The sequence below is a fragment of the Prionailurus viverrinus genome, chromosome D3 (genome assembly GCF_022837055.1).
Source record: "Prionailurus viverrinus isolate Anna chromosome D3, UM_Priviv_1.0, whole genome shotgun sequence".
NCBI classification, from domain to species: domain Eukaryota; kingdom Metazoa; phylum Chordata; class Mammalia; order Carnivora; family Felidae; genus Prionailurus; species Prionailurus viverrinus.
The window spans coordinates 82,544,557-82,559,785 of NC_062572.1; the positions used below are offsets into that span (position 1 = coordinate 82,544,557).

General features: G+C 45.1%; 1 protein-coding gene across 1 annotated transcript in view; it reads left to right on the forward strand.

Moving 5' to 3' along the window:
• The window catches only part of SERPINB5 (serpin family B member 5), a 42,458-nt gene that overhangs the window by 7,635 nt on the left and 19,594 nt on the right, over positions 1 to 15,229 (forward strand). Inside the window, exon 2 of the mRNA XM_047828837.1 lies at positions 9,227 to 9,354. The gene's annotated coding sequence lies outside the window, so the exon portion shown is untranslated. The remainder of the gene's footprint in view (positions 1 to 9,226; positions 9,355 to 15,229) is intronic.

The window sequence follows — 15,229 nt, forward strand, 5'->3', positions numbered from 1 at the left end:
TCATCGTGAGCTGGATCAAGCAAGACATGATATAATCCTTCGGACTCAGTCTTTTCAACACCAGGGTTGGCACTCAGAGTTTTCACCACAGAGATGACGAAGTTAAAATAATCCCAATACTTTGGAGCTGGAGCATCCAAAATGTGTGTTCTCCACCCAGACTAATTGCCCCTCCAGCTCGTAATTGCTTAGATCTCTGGTGAGCTTGCCTCATCAGCACAAACACGGCTGCCAGTGGTAGGAGAGTGAGGTGAAAAGCAAGGCAGCAGAAGGCGTTTTTTAAAAGGAAGAAACCCAGGAGCCTCTTTCTGACATTAGGCTTGTCTTATTAGTTGCTTAACAACACCCCCTAACCTAAAAGCCATCTGGCGAGTTTAATGATGACCTGGGAGTTCATCTCCTCTTTGAAAAGAAAATAAATATATTAGCGTATATTCCACATACTGTAGATTTTAGTTCAGGAATCAAATGCTATGTGTAAGACTTCCTGGGTGAGAAATCTCTGTTTAATTTACACTTCACATTTCTTCTCTCTCTCTCTCTAAAAAGAGATTTGTAAAAAGAAATCTAAATCTAAATTTCTAAAAGGAAATCTCTCGCTCTAAAAAGAGCAAGTGGGGGAGAGAGGCAGAGGAAGAGAGAGAGAGAGAAAGAGAGAGAGAGAGAATCTTAAGTAGGCCCCACACACAGCGTGGAGCCCAATGTGGATCCCACAACACTGGGATCATGACTTGGGCCGAAATCAAGAGTTAGATGCTCAAGAGACTGAGCCACCCAGGCGTCCCTCTTCTCTATTTTTAATCCTCAGTTTGTGCGTCAATAAAGCTGTTTATTGTGAACTCCCACCAAGAAATACACAAGATTCGACTGTGTCTCTTTTTGTGATGGTATCTACCATTGATGATCATGGCCTACGTGTGCTAGTTCATTCAGGGTTTTTTAGGGAACTGCATTAGCTTTTCTTGGCTTTTCTCCTTCTCTAACCTAAAGCTAGCTTTCATGTTATGGCTGCTCAGCTATTCGAAGGCATCCTTGTAATCTTCTGGACAGGTTAACAGGAAAGAGGAGGGATTCTGCCGGTCTAACACGGCCTCCTCCTCCTCCAGAGCTACTCAAAGCCTGGCTCAACTTTCCTCAGGCTCCTCCTTCTGTGGCTAATGGTATCTTCCTGTGAAGTCAGGACTGCTAACAGGATGCTAACACCGGTTTGCTCGTCGAATCCGGGAATACAAGAAGCTTGAAGAAAGTAGGTTGAAAACTAACATCAAAGACACATTGTTTTACACAAGGAGAGTGAATATATCATCTTTGTAAGTACTAACAAGTGGTGGGACTGACAATATAATTCAGTTTTGGGGTGTGCAAGAATCATGACTCTATTAGAGAGGGATGTGTGGGAGACAACCATTATGGAGGGAGCCATGAGGCCCGCCAATGGATGGAGCTTTGCGCAGTGGGTGGGAGGGAACTCGATTCTAACCAAGTGAGTCAGGATGGTGGTTTGGCTTTGTGGTGAGTCTTTGGGCTTCATTTTCAAAACTGCTTTTGGAAAGAAAACTGATAATACATGTCAAGAGAATTATCTTTGATTAATTTATTTTCTTCCATTCTTGAGGTATGGGCCCTTAGGACTCCATACTTATTAACCCCCCCCCCCTTTTTTTTCTTTTTTTTTTTTTTCTTAATGAGTGGAGGTGATATGGTCTTTGTACAGGCTTGGGCTCTGGAGTCTGAGTTCTGGGTGTGAGCTTGACTCTATCTCTCACTAGTATTATTTAAATTTCTTTCTTTCCTTCCTTCCTTCCTTCCTTCCTTCCTTCCTTTTTAGAGTTTATTTATTTATTCTGAGAGAGAAAGAAAGAGAGAAGGAGAGAGAGAGAGAGTGGGAGAGGCAAAGAGAGGAGAGAGAGAATCCCAAGCAGGCTCTGTGATGTCAGCACAGAGCCCCACGCAGGGCTTGAACCCATGAACCCTGAGATCATGACCTGAGAAGAAACCAAGAGTCCGATGTTAACCGACTGAACCACCCAGGCGCCCCAGTAATTACTTAGATTTCTAATATCACTTTTCTCATTTGTAAAATTGGAATCATGATACATAACTGAGTTGAAAGAAATAATATACACAAAATTGCTTTGGGGAAAAGACTGGGTGTGCAATAAAAACTTATAAATTGCAAAGTATTATAGGCTGTCAGGGATAGTCACAATAAATGTCTATTATCTGATATAAAATTCAATATGAAATATTAATTATATACTCCCCTCTTCAAAGTCTTAATCTTCCTGTCTTACTACCAGTAAATTCCACTTTTATTTTTATTTTTCATATTTATTCTTTGGCTGTTACTTTTTGCTATTTATAAAAAACCCAGGCCTAAATGTAGGAAGAGAAAACCTCATATAAATTGGGCATGTATATTTGGGTATACGTGTGCATGTGAGTGTGTGTATGTCTGTGCACGTGTGGGATACAGCCAAAGATTCTTAATTCTTCTCAAGCTTTATAGACTATTGAATTTTCTTCCATTAAAAAAAAGAACCTCCTCTTTTTTCTCTACATCTACTATATAGGTAAAACTAATCTCTCTGAGGTTTGTAACCTCGCGACAGCTTTTAGCAAGGAAGAATCATGATGGTTAACATTTATTGGACTTTTATTGGTGGCAGGCACTATTCGAAGCACTTGACCTGTGTTATCTCATTCAGTTCTCATTATAACCCTAGGAAGAGTTGCTAACATCACCCCATTTTACAGATGAAGAGACCGAGGCAACGTGAGTTTAGTACTTTGTCCAAGGCCACGGAATCAGTATATAGCGGAGCTGGGAACCAGCCAATCTCCTTTCAGAATCAGCGCTAACCATTGGATGATCTGTGTTGGCGAGGAACCCGACAGAAGCCTGTGATTTTGAGAGGTTGATCTGTGAACAACCAGCCCTGAACCGCTGAAAGGAATTCAGATTCCAAGGCTTAGGCATATTGAGTCACAATGTCAGGAGATTTGGATCGGAGTATCTGTAATTTGACTGTACTTCCTTTCTTGTCCCCCTCCCCTCCCCCCCCACACTTCCTGCCTCCCCCCCCCCAAGATTCTAATGCACAATGGCATCAAAGAACCAGTAACGTAAGTATTTTGATCTAATTAGATAAAAAAAGACAATTTGATTTGTTTACTACAATTTTCAATTCTTTATGTTTCAAAATACTAGAAAAGCAACTCTCTTTCTTGGAATTGGACACCAGTTGCTTTCATGGCGACCATCGTCTGCACCCGCCATTGCTACAAATAACTTACTGCTTTCTACTGCTCGATTTCGGCTCATGTGTTGTTTTACAAATTTAAGAGATGTTTATTTAATGTTATTGTGCAAAGCACCGTGTGAGTTCTAGGAGGGGGAGAAGGAACGTGTAGATAAATAAAGCGGCCCTGCTCTCATGTGGCCTGGGGCCCAGGGAGGGACCAGGCTCAAATGCACATAATAATGTGGGTGTGAGTGAAGAAGTACGTGTACAGAATGGGGCTCAGTGAAGAAATGCCAGGTTTCAAGTGTCCACATTGGGAGGATTTGGAGGCACAGTAAGCGAATCCTGGAGTCGCCCAGGTCCAGGGAGATGACGGCACTGGACAGAACGTTTTACCTTTAAATCCCATCTTCGGAGGCAGAGACCAGAACTAGAATTCTCATATGAAGAGCCTAGCATGCATAGTATAGGTTGATTCATACGTTTCTCCCCCTCCCCCCAAATTCGTGAGTTTGAGCCCCGTGTAGGGCTCTGCCCCGATGGTGTGGAGCCTATTGGGGATTCTCTGTCTCCCTCTTTCTCTGCCCCTCCCCCATCACACGTTCTCCATTTCTCTCAAAATAAGTAAATAAACTTAAAAAACAAAAAAGCATAGTGTATTTGTTAAGAGCACCACCTGGATTTAAATCTGGAATCTGTTTCCACCATTTACTAATGTTGTGACCTGGGGGAAGTTATGCAACAGCCCTGTGCCTCTGTAGTTTTTTCTTTTTCATTAATGAAAATGGAATAAAGACAGAATGTAAAAAAAATGATTGTTACAAGGCATGCAGTAAAGAATCTTGCGTCACCTATAAAGTGCGTACGCAGGGGCACCTGGGTGGCTCAGTGGGTTGAGTGCCCCACTTAGGCTCAGGTTGTGATCTTGCGGTTTGCGAGTTCAAGCCCCACATCGGGCTCGCTGCTGTCAGCACGGAGCCTGCATCAGATCCTCTGTCCCTCTGTCTCTCTGCCCCGCCCCTGCTTGCGTTCTCTCAAAAATAAATAAAAAACGTTAAAAAAAAATGTGTGCACAAGGCACTGTGTGGGCTTAAGTTTCACCATTTGGACACAAGGGACTTGGACTTGGTGATGGCCGAGTTTCCTTCTGAAGTGTCAGCTTCTCCTGGACAGGATTTAGTTGCATCGTGTAGGAAGGCGGAGAGCAAAGCCTGCAACTGAGTCAGCACGGCAGCTGATGCTGTGGAGGAGGAGAGGGAGGAGGCAGGAGGAGGGAGAAAGAGGGTCAGGCCAGTTTCCACTTGCAATCCCCTCCCGGGGCCTGGGGCAGGGATCCTCCTTGAGGTGTTTCTGGGCCCCAGGGCCTTGGGCTCCTGTTCTCCTTGGTCTGGCTCATCTAGGGAGGGGTTGGGGCTGGTTGCTTGGCTCAGCTGTGACACCAGCTTCTGCTGGGCCGGTGAGAGGTCCTGGACCTCATCAAAGGAAAGTCTGAAATTTCTACTTCTTAAGAAACACAATTTTGGTTTTGAGTTGCATAGCCTTTATCGGACAGCCCGGGTAATCGTTGGCCACGGCTAGAGATTTATTATGCAAAGGCCCAGTGGTGGCAGAGAGCTTTTTTTGAAAACAACTTGTCAAGAAACATAACTTGCTAATCACAAGAAATAATATATGATGATTTTAGAAAGTTTGGCAGACACAGGAAAGTATGGAAAGAAAATAAAAGTCACTTGCAATTTCATCAGCCAGAAATCATTACTGTTAGATTATTATTTAAAAAAAAATTTTTTTTTAATTTTAGAGAGAGAGAGAGAGCACAAGCAGGGGAGAGGGACAGAGGGAGAGGGAGAGAGAAAGAATCCCAAGCAGGCTCCATGCTCAACGTGGAGCCCGATGGGGGGCTCAATCCCATGACCCTGGGATCATGACCTGAGCAGAAATCAAGAGTTGGTGGCTCACCTGACTGAGCCACCCAGGCACCCCTTACTGATAAATTATTTTACGCGCAGTGTTTAAGTCTTCTGAGTATATGCACAGACGTAATTTGTCAACATGAAATCAAGCAACCCTTACGTGCATTACAGCAAGACCCAAAAGTCTCTAAATACATGTATGTATCTATATATTTCTTAACTTACTGTTACGTGACTTAATCTTGTGACCAGTACCCTTCAAAAACATGTAGTTATTTTCCTTAAAGATGGACACTTCTGTTAGAAATAATATTATTGTGGATATTTCTGTCCATCAATCATTGACTTTATCTGTAATTCTTTCTTTTTTTGTTTTGAGAGAGAGAGAGAGTGAAAGCAGGAGCAGGGGAGAGGGGCAGAAGGAGAGAGGGAGAGAGAGAGAGAGAGAGAGAGAGAGAGAGAGAGAGAACCGTAAGCAGGCACCACACTCAGTGCCGAGCTCAACTTGGAGCTCGATCCCATGACCCTGGGATCATGACCTGAGCTGAAATCAAGAGTTGGGCCCTCAACTGACTGAGCCTCAGGCGCCCCTGTAATTATTTCCTGAGAAAATTTTCTAAAGGCTGTGTTATTGGGCCAAAGGAGATGGACATTAAAAGTATTAAAAAGAGAACATCCTGAGCCCCGTGTAGGTAAAGGGAAGTTTTACTCTCTGACTTTACATCTAAAAGGAACACTGGGACAACAGGTCCAACCTTTGCCTCTTTCTTACACTGCAGGAGCCTGAGGTCCAGAGAAGCTAAGTTTCTCGCTGATGACTAATACTTACTGAGCCATGAGTGTGGCTCAGAATCGACTCTAAGATGAATTGACTTCTCTTTCCCACACTGTCACCTTCTTTTCCTCTACATCCATCAACCAAATGCAAGTGATTTGATATTGAATTTTCTGCTTGGATACACCTTGACGCTCAGGATCAAGGATTATGTCACTTATACTATTTCCCTTCACTTTTTTCAGTGTTAGGTGTTTTGTTTCTTGTTTTTTTCCTGTAAGTTTGCATCTTAGTAGAAATTTCATGTGAGTGATGTTCCATTACAGGCCATCATTTAATATAAAATTCCTTCTAGACAGAATTTTAGCCTTCTCAAATGCCAGATATCGGTAAGTTGAGCCCGAAAGCCCGTTAAAGCTGTTGGACTCTTGAAATGGACATAGTTTGGGTGAAGGATTGTACATCTGGGGTTTCGAACACATGGTTTTGTATCTCGGTCAGAAACTCCAAGGTAAAGTTGCCTTAACCCTCCTGATTCAGTTTCTCCACATGTGAAAAGGAGGTGACAGTCCTCAGTGAGTAGCTGGGGGCCTTGTTGTGCGATTCTGTGAGTAGTTGGAAATGAGCACGCTTCTCTGTATTCCTCTGCTGTACGCGAGAACTGTCGTGCCCATCGGTGGGACTCCTACCCACCAGCGGTGAAAAAGCACAACAAACACAACAAAACACTGATGATTTGGGAGCATACTCAAGAATTTGTGGCTGAAATTTGTCTTCTTGGAAGAGAAGAAAGAGGGAGAGACAGACAGACAGAGTAATTTTAAGCATGCTATAACAAAGCTCCTTTGAGAAGCTCCTGGGAGTGGCGGGGTGTGTTAAGCCAGCCCTCAGCCAGAATGCCGAGTCATCAAGTTAATAATGTTCGCAGGGTTTCAGCCTATAGGTAAGAAAAGGCACACCAACCTACCAGTCTCCTAGGTTATTAAATATTTGGGCCGATGATTGCTTTCGTTGAACTCGAGAAAATTACGTTTGTTAAAATTGTATGATGACTGAATGGATAATTCATTCTTTAAGCTGTGTTTCTTCTCCCCCCCCTGCAAATATGTACCCTTCAATGGACAGCAAATAACATGGTTTTTGTGGCAAATGAAAGAGAAAGGGGAGAAAATTGTCGATTATTTAGGGGAATTAGAAAGCAAATGGCGCTTCTTACAAACCGGTGTATCATTTTCCACTAAATATCTTCAATGGAGTATTTATTTCCGACAGAATTATGGTCGGGCTTCCTCGGGCATTGCTAAATTCCTGTCACTGGAAGCATTTCCTTAAAAAAAAATTTTTTTTTTAATGTTTATTTATTTTTGAGAGACAGAGAGACAGAGCATGAATGAGGGAGGGGCAGAGAGGGAGACGAGGACACAGAAACCGAAGCAGGCTCCAGGCTCCGAGCTGTCAGCACAGAGCCCGATGCGGGGCTCGAACCCACGAGCCGTGCGATCATGACCTGAGCCCAAGTCGAAGGCTTACCCAACCGAGCCACCCAGGTGCCCCTCACTGGAAGCATTTCTGTTCAGGTTTGACAAGCACTGAGCAAGAGTATTACAGAGGGAATTCAAATACCAGAAGGGGGAATGGACAAAGCCCTCTGATTCAAGTGCACGTCTCTTAAAATCTTTGGGTCACAGTGGCAAGCAGGCAGCAGCTGCTCAATAAGTTATTGTAGAGACTAGGGTGTGAATATTCTGCACCAGGCTTTTGGCCATTATGATTATCCCCTGAGCCCGTGCCTGCCTGAGGAATAGACAAAGTGGTAAATAATATCCACCGTAGTTAGGAGGCACACACATATGCCGACACTTCATGTGTTTTCTGTCTTCATGAATATGTGTGTCTCAATTCACAGATGAAGACACTGAGGCCAGAGAGGTTAAGCACTTGGACTGGGATATCTCAAGCATCGAATGGTACAGTAGGTTTCTAAACGTATGACTCTGCCCCTAAACCCACATCTCCCCACTCCAGCTGGGGATGTAAGTTTTGAGAGGCAGCCTGCCCACATCACCCTCTCAGGACCTTCTTGCCTCCACTTGCTCCTGAGATTCTCCTTTCAGAGTTCAACTCATTTGGTTTATGACTTTGATCCTGGTTAATAATAACCAGGCGTCGGGGGAAGGGAAGCGATCAGTCAATCTTAGTTTGGGAAAATGAGGCGCTCTCATTCATTTAGACCGGTATTTGTCGACTGCATGCACGCTGTCTCTCAAGCCCATACTGAGCTGGTGTTACAAAAATGAATGGGGCTTGGGGCGCCTGGGTGGCGCAGTCGGTTAGGCGTCCGACTTCAGCCAGGTCACGATCTCACGGTCCGGGAGTTCGAGCCCCGCGTCGGGCTCTGGGCTGATGGCTCAGAGCCTGGAGCCTGTTTCCGATTCTGTGTCTCCCTCTCTCTCTGCCCCTTGCCCGTTCATGCTCTGTCTCTCTCTGTCCCAAAAATAAATAAACGTTGAAAAAAAAAATTTATAAAAAAAAAAAAAATGAATGGGGCTTGGTCTTTCATCTGTAGGATTCTCCGTCTTTATCGTTACCGTCTTGTGGTCAGATAGAAAAGACTGTACAACATATAGATGATAATGGGAGCAGAGCAGAAAAATGAATGGCTTGGTTTCAGGGACTTTCCTGAGAACAGATTTGGTAGGAAGCGTGTAGGTCCCACTGAATGAAGGAGCCGCAGGATGGCAGGAACTCTGGAACCTGCAAAGAGCAGGCTCCACAGAGAGCAAAGCTGTGTATCTTAATCATCAGGAACTTCATCAAGCGCTTTCTCCTATCAGTTTGGGATTACGTATTTTGCTGAGCATACTTCATTTAATTTCCAGGCCCTCTTCCTTTGTGATCGCCATCCTGTTTAATAGGGAGTACCTGTTTCGCACCTAGCAGAAAGAGCTGCCCCAGTTTACGTGGAAAGGTGGGGGTTAGGGAGCTTTTCGGGCACCACCCTATTTGAGCAGTCTGAATCATTACGACCGTCACATATTCCTTCTATTTCATATCATATTTCACCTTCCGGTCCCACGTGGCCTATCAGGGTTGCCCTGATGAATGTATGTACATATTTAGCCCAAGGCAGGATCCACCGAAGCCCTTCCTGCCCGAGCATGTCGGAGGCCTTTGGAGGCTGTGCAGACAACAGCAACTTCAACCTGAATCATTTTTTTTTCCAGTCATGGACCTGCTGCCAAGAGGCATGAGTAAGAGCCGGGAGCGCAGGCTGGGAGTGGTCACAGAGGGAGTGGTGCCTGCTCAGGGGAGCCAGCCCTGCCTCTGCCCCACAGAGGGTTGCTCCTACATCAAGGTCCTTGGGAGGCTCTCGTGTTCCTTTTCCCTTGCTGTGCGTTTTCCAGGATCACGGTGACTCCAGGTGAGCAAAGCGCGGTAGCAGGGCGATTTTTCAGGGAGATTCTTGAAACACAATAATTATTTGAGCTGTTTCAAGATGGTGGAGTCGGTCGCCATGATGGTTACTGTCAAGGATAGGCTGTGGGCTGTAGTGTTGCCACATGGGCGGCACTTTGAGCTCTGGGTCCTTTGGGAACCAGGAATGCCAGGTAGGGAGCAAAATCACATCCAACTGTGAAGGTGTAACCTGGCTGGGGGTTCGGGTGGTGGTGGGGGGCGGGCAGCGCAACAGTGATTCCCGGAGGAGAAAGTATTCCTGAGGACATCTTCAGCCGTGCCTGGGAATTCAGAAGGATTTTGTGACACTAATTTCAGGAAGGGCCAGGTGCTGAAAACCGGAGAGACTGCGAAGGCGTTTGAGAGTCTGGCCCACCTTCCTGGTTGGGTGAGAGTTCAGTTTTGGAACCACTCTTCTTTTTGGCAATTTAAAGCAACCAGTCACTGTTCGCTTTACTAGCAACCACATTCTTCCGGGCGGAGACTATTCTCCCTCCCTGTTTATGGGTTTCAGGACAGTTGAAACAATTTATATGTTTCAAATATATGTTCTTTTTTTTTTTTTAAATGTTTCTTTATTTTTGAGAGGGAGAGAGAGAGAGAGCATGTGCGTGTGAGAGCAGGGGAGGGGCAGAGAGAGGGAGGGACAGAGAGAATCCTAAGTAGTCTCCATGGAGCCTGACACGGGGCTCAAACCCACGACCATGAGATCATGACCTGAGCCGAAATCAAGAGTCGGGCGTTTCACTGACTGAGCCACCCAGGCGCCCCTCCAGTGTGTGTTCTTTCAAATGGGCTGGTTCATGGTTTCTTCCTGATAGACACTATGGTTTTTGTGGTTTATTTAAGTGTATCATACTAAAGATCAACTTAACAAGCCAGGCTGTTCAGTTGGCTCGTAATCAGATTACACATGGATTTGCAGAGCTGAGGGGTTTAGCCAGACTACAGCTCAGCCCTTTGCTTGTGGATGAGGAGTGGAGGTTCACAGAGGCGAAGCACTGTTCGCGGTCACACGACTTCTAAGTGGGGAGATGAAGGAGATTGCAGGCCTTCAAACTCATAGCTTGTAGACTTTTCCACGACTCCACAGGTACCCTTAACTTTTTCACCCCAACGTCACCAAAGAGGTTTCGAATAGAATCAGGTGTGTCCCAAATCTCAGTCCTCACCAGTCTGCGCAAGTTGGTTGGGTTCCTTGACGGGTGGAGAGATGGCAGCCGGCCTGAAGAAAGGCATTCTCCAGATGACTCAGCCGGTTTATTTCTTCGCTTCCTAATGCTTTCAATTCTGTCCCTTCGATCCCTCTGCTTGACTTCGAAAGCATGCAGTCAGAGCAATTTTGGTCATTCTGGTGTGGCAAGCCTGACTCTAGTGTTAAGCAGCAGTGGGAAGGCTCAGGGGTCAAGATCAGGCTTCCAAACAGGGCATCTGAGCACAGCAGCACCCCTGCCACCGGCAATCAAGCCATTGGCCTTATTACTAATAGCTGCGTTATCCTTTCCTGCTAACGAAGCACTTTTCACATGCATCTACTCATTTCATGACTTTGTTTAATCCTCATGATAACTCTTTCATGCTGCAGAAGCTGCAAGAACTCCTATTTTCTTAATCCGGCTCTGACTTTTTCTTCTCGGGAGTGCAGACAGCAGAGACTGGGGTTTTAGGCATTCTCCACTGTAGTTATTATTATTAGAGACAAGGTTTCTCGACACATTGCCTAGGGACTGGCTATACCGAATCTTAGAGGTTTTTTATTCACCACATTTTTCTTCATCTGTAAACTGAGGCTAAATGATTTCCACAATAACCTGACACAGTGAAAAGTTAGCCGGTAAGGAATGAAAAAGCTTATGTACATAGCTGTGTGTGTGTGTGTGTGTGTGTGTGTGTGTGTGTGTGCACATGCATTTGTGCATAGAAGAATGGGTCTGTTGGTAGAGTGAACTTATCTGGTTCAAATACAGCATGTTTGAGAGGGAAAGGGGCACTCTTGCTAATGTTAAGACAACACAGATAAACCAGGACTGTCCCAGGCAAAACGGGACATATGGTCGACCTGTCCATAAGGTCTTTATCTCAGCCAGATGGTCTACAGATGAAAAGTTTGAGGACCATTGGCTTAGATGCATTAAAAACTTTAGGAATCTTGGGGTGCCTGGGTGGCTCAGTCGGCAATTAAGTGTCTGACTTGGGCTCAGGTTGTGATCTCACGGGTTGTGGGTTCAACCCCATGTCGGTCTCTGTGCGGACAGCTCAGATCCCCAGAGCCTGCTTCAGATTCTGTCTCCATCGTCTTTGCCCCTCCCCCGCTCATGCTCTGTCTCTCTCTCTGTCTCTCTCAAAAATGAATAAACATTAACAAAAATTTAAAAAAAGAACCTTTAGGAATCTTTATGCAGGGGCCAGTGACCAGCTCTAGGTCTAGAGAAATGAGCTCAGTGACCCAGCTTACATCCTAGTACATGTGCCTGCTCTCATTTGGGAGTCACCTGCACTCTCTGAATTGGGTCTGTTCTCTCCGGCACACACTTTTGCATGACTATCTCCTACTTATCCTTTAGAACCCGTCTTTGGTGGGACTTACTTGGATGGAACGGATTCTGAGGAGACCTCACTGAGATGTTTCTTTTTAAAAAAAATTTTTTTTCTTAACGTTTATTTGTTTTTGAGACAGAGGGAGACAGAGCATGAACAAGGGAGGGTCAGAGAGAGGGAGACACAGAATCTGAAGCAGGCTCCAGGCTCTGAGCTGTCAGCACAGAGACCAACGCGGGGCTTGAACTCACGGACCGCGAGATCGTGACCTGAGCCGAAGTTGGCTGCTTAACCGACGGAGCCATCCAGGCGCCCCTCACTGAGATTTTTCTATGAGTGAACTGCCTCTCCCGAAGTACTTGTGCCCCCCACAAGTAACTTGTGCCCCCGTCCAAACACTAATCGCACTATCACACGTGTGAGGCCACACGACAGCTCCTCAGAGGCAGGAACCAAGTGTGTGTTCCCCTGTGGTTCCTTAATGTCTAGCTCAGTGCCTGACACAAATTAGGTGCTCAGGCCATACTTATTAAATGAGAGCAATATCAGATTAATAGCTTGCGATGTAAATAGCAGAGAGAGAACAAGAACTTCTTCAAAAATGGGAAACAAAGTTTTGTGTTGATTTAACAAAATACACAAAGTCTCTCGGTGTCTCTAAAGGGGTAATTCAGGATGTGTAGAATTTTTGGAGCTCCCAAGACACTCGAGAGAACACATACCAGCCAAGACACGATTACGATGAGGTGTGGTCGGGAGTACCCGGCTGGCAGCTGGTGGAAATGAAAGTCTGGTTTTGCCACTTTCACCTCCCTGTGTGGGTGGCCTGGGACAATCACTTCATCTCTGCCCACTTCACTTTCCTCACTGGGACATGAACAGGAGGAGCCGGACTAGATCCATTCCAAGATCTGGCTGCACTTTCAAGGTTTACGATTTTAGGACATAACGCAAACATAGACGACTTCGCAATACGTCCTTACAAGTTTTTGTTTGTTGCGTCTGTACTTGTGACTTATGTTTCCATCTCACTTTTCTCTGGCTGAAATAAAAGTGCCTTTGAAACATCTAAGTGACTAAAACATGTAGCGTTTCCTACGTTGGAGCTGTAATGAAAATTCTCTCTTTTTGTTATAATTGTCAGAGGGTTTTTTTTTTTTTTCAACGTTTATTTATTTTTGGGACAGAGAGAGACAGAGCATGAAGGGGGGAGGGGCAGAGAGAGAGGGAGACACAGAATCGGAAACAGGCTCCAGGCTCTGAGCCATCAGCCCAGAGCCTGACTCGGGGCTCGAACTCAACGGACCGCGAGATCGTGACCTGGCTGAAGTCGGACGCTTAACCGACTGCGCCACCCAGGCGCCCCTGTCAGAGGGTTTTCATGAAAAGGACAGAAGTTCTCTCTGTGACCAAGTGAAAAGTAAAACAAATAAAAAAAAAAAAAACCTGCAGTGATTTTTCACACTCTGAACACAGGTCATTAGGCATGTACAATTATGATGGAGGACTTGCTAACCTCTACCCTTGGACCCATAATTTGTATAGCATTAGCTGCACAAAATGGCCCGTGTAGGACCGGATGCATTTTCCTGGGCTTGTATTGCTACGTTGCTGGGATTTGTTTGCATGCTTTGTCTTGCAGCACCCTGAGGTGGCGATGGGCTGTGGGCAAAGTCATCCCTTGGAACCACCTCAGACCAGACCGGCTTTAAGTGTTTTTAGGTCTGCTGTTATTAATCACCAAGCAGGTGGTGAGGTCTGCCATGCGATATCTGGTGGATTACTTGGTTGGTGATTGCTTGCCTCTACACAGATTTCCGTGTGCACCCATTTTCTGCTTCCTTCGTCAGGCATCCAACAATATTGTTATCTCTAGGACCTCAGATATTAAGGCCGTATGACCTTCCCTGACTCGTGGGAGAATTATCTGAGAAAGGAGCCAGTCAGCACACAGATAAGAAGGCACACCTGTTTGGACGCCTACACTGAGGACTTTCATGCAAAGGAACAGACTCTTGAAAGGGAGGGTCTGCCCCTGTCGGGAAAGCATCAGCCGATAGACGTGTACTGATTTACATTTTCCATCAGGGACTGGAAATCCAAGCCTTGAATTGCAACACAATGTTAACTGGATTGTGTAATCAGCTGTCCTAAAAACCACCATTATCTTGTATCGCATGGAACCATTTAGACTAAATTTACCCTCAGATGCTTTAAAGGATGAATGAAGAGTGCTTCGCTTGAACAATGTGGTAAAATGAACATTTCCTTACCCTTTGATCCGCTTCTAGGTGTTTGCAGTCAAAATTCCCTGAGCGGATTACTCCAAGGCCTTGAATACACAGAGGAAATCAAACTTTAAAAGTAAAGTTTGTATCGATTATGCAAAATTATTCTAATTTCTCTTCTTGAAGGGTAGGAAGTACATGCTGGGAAGGACTACTGTTGTTTGTTCAAGCAGAGTTGGTATGTTTTCATCTTATTATTGATGTGAGCAGGCCTCAAGTTGTAAAAGCTTCAAGAAGTTTGCAGTGGCTTGGGTTTTAGGCCTCTCTCTTTGGTGAAGAAATAGCTCATTTAGGCATCTTTATTTGATGGAAAAATGACTCATGTTGAATTTTAGTTGTTGATGAACTCAGCCCCATCAGTGTTAAATTTGCTGTTGGAGAAAGCCAGACTTCAAGTCCTGAAAGTCTGTTACAGGGATCCCCCAAACCTTTTGTGAAATTTCTTTTAATTTCTTCGTGGTGGACGTACTGGTCAAAACACCCTGTGTGCTTCCATTTCTGTCTCATGGCCTTCCGTACCCTTGATGTTGGGCGGCTTTGCCTGGGAGTGCACAGTCATCCCGAGCAGATCCCGCCCCAGAGAGAGGAGAAGGTGTCGGGCCCCAAAGTAATGTAAGATTTAAGGTTACCTTGTGGTAGGTTTTCAGAACAATGACCTAAGTTCACTTAGCTGTTCTTATTGGAGGCATAGAACAAAGGAGGAAGAAGTCATTGGAGATGAACAGCGAGCATGAATGGGTCAACAAAACATTCTTTTTGGTAAGGTATTTGCTTTTATAGACTCTGAGATACATTATAACCTTCTCGAATCCATCTTGCACACAAGCCACACGTCCCATAAAAGGTGGATTCCTATCCTGGGCTCAGGCAGGGGCTGAAGAGTCTATGCAGCCCAGTTCTGTTCAAAAAAGTGTTATTCCCTGACTCTTTCAGTTAGGTGCCTTCAGGCTTGGTCAGTAATGACTGGATTGAACAGAAAGGTCGACCTTTTCTTAGAATAACAGTTCTCAAACT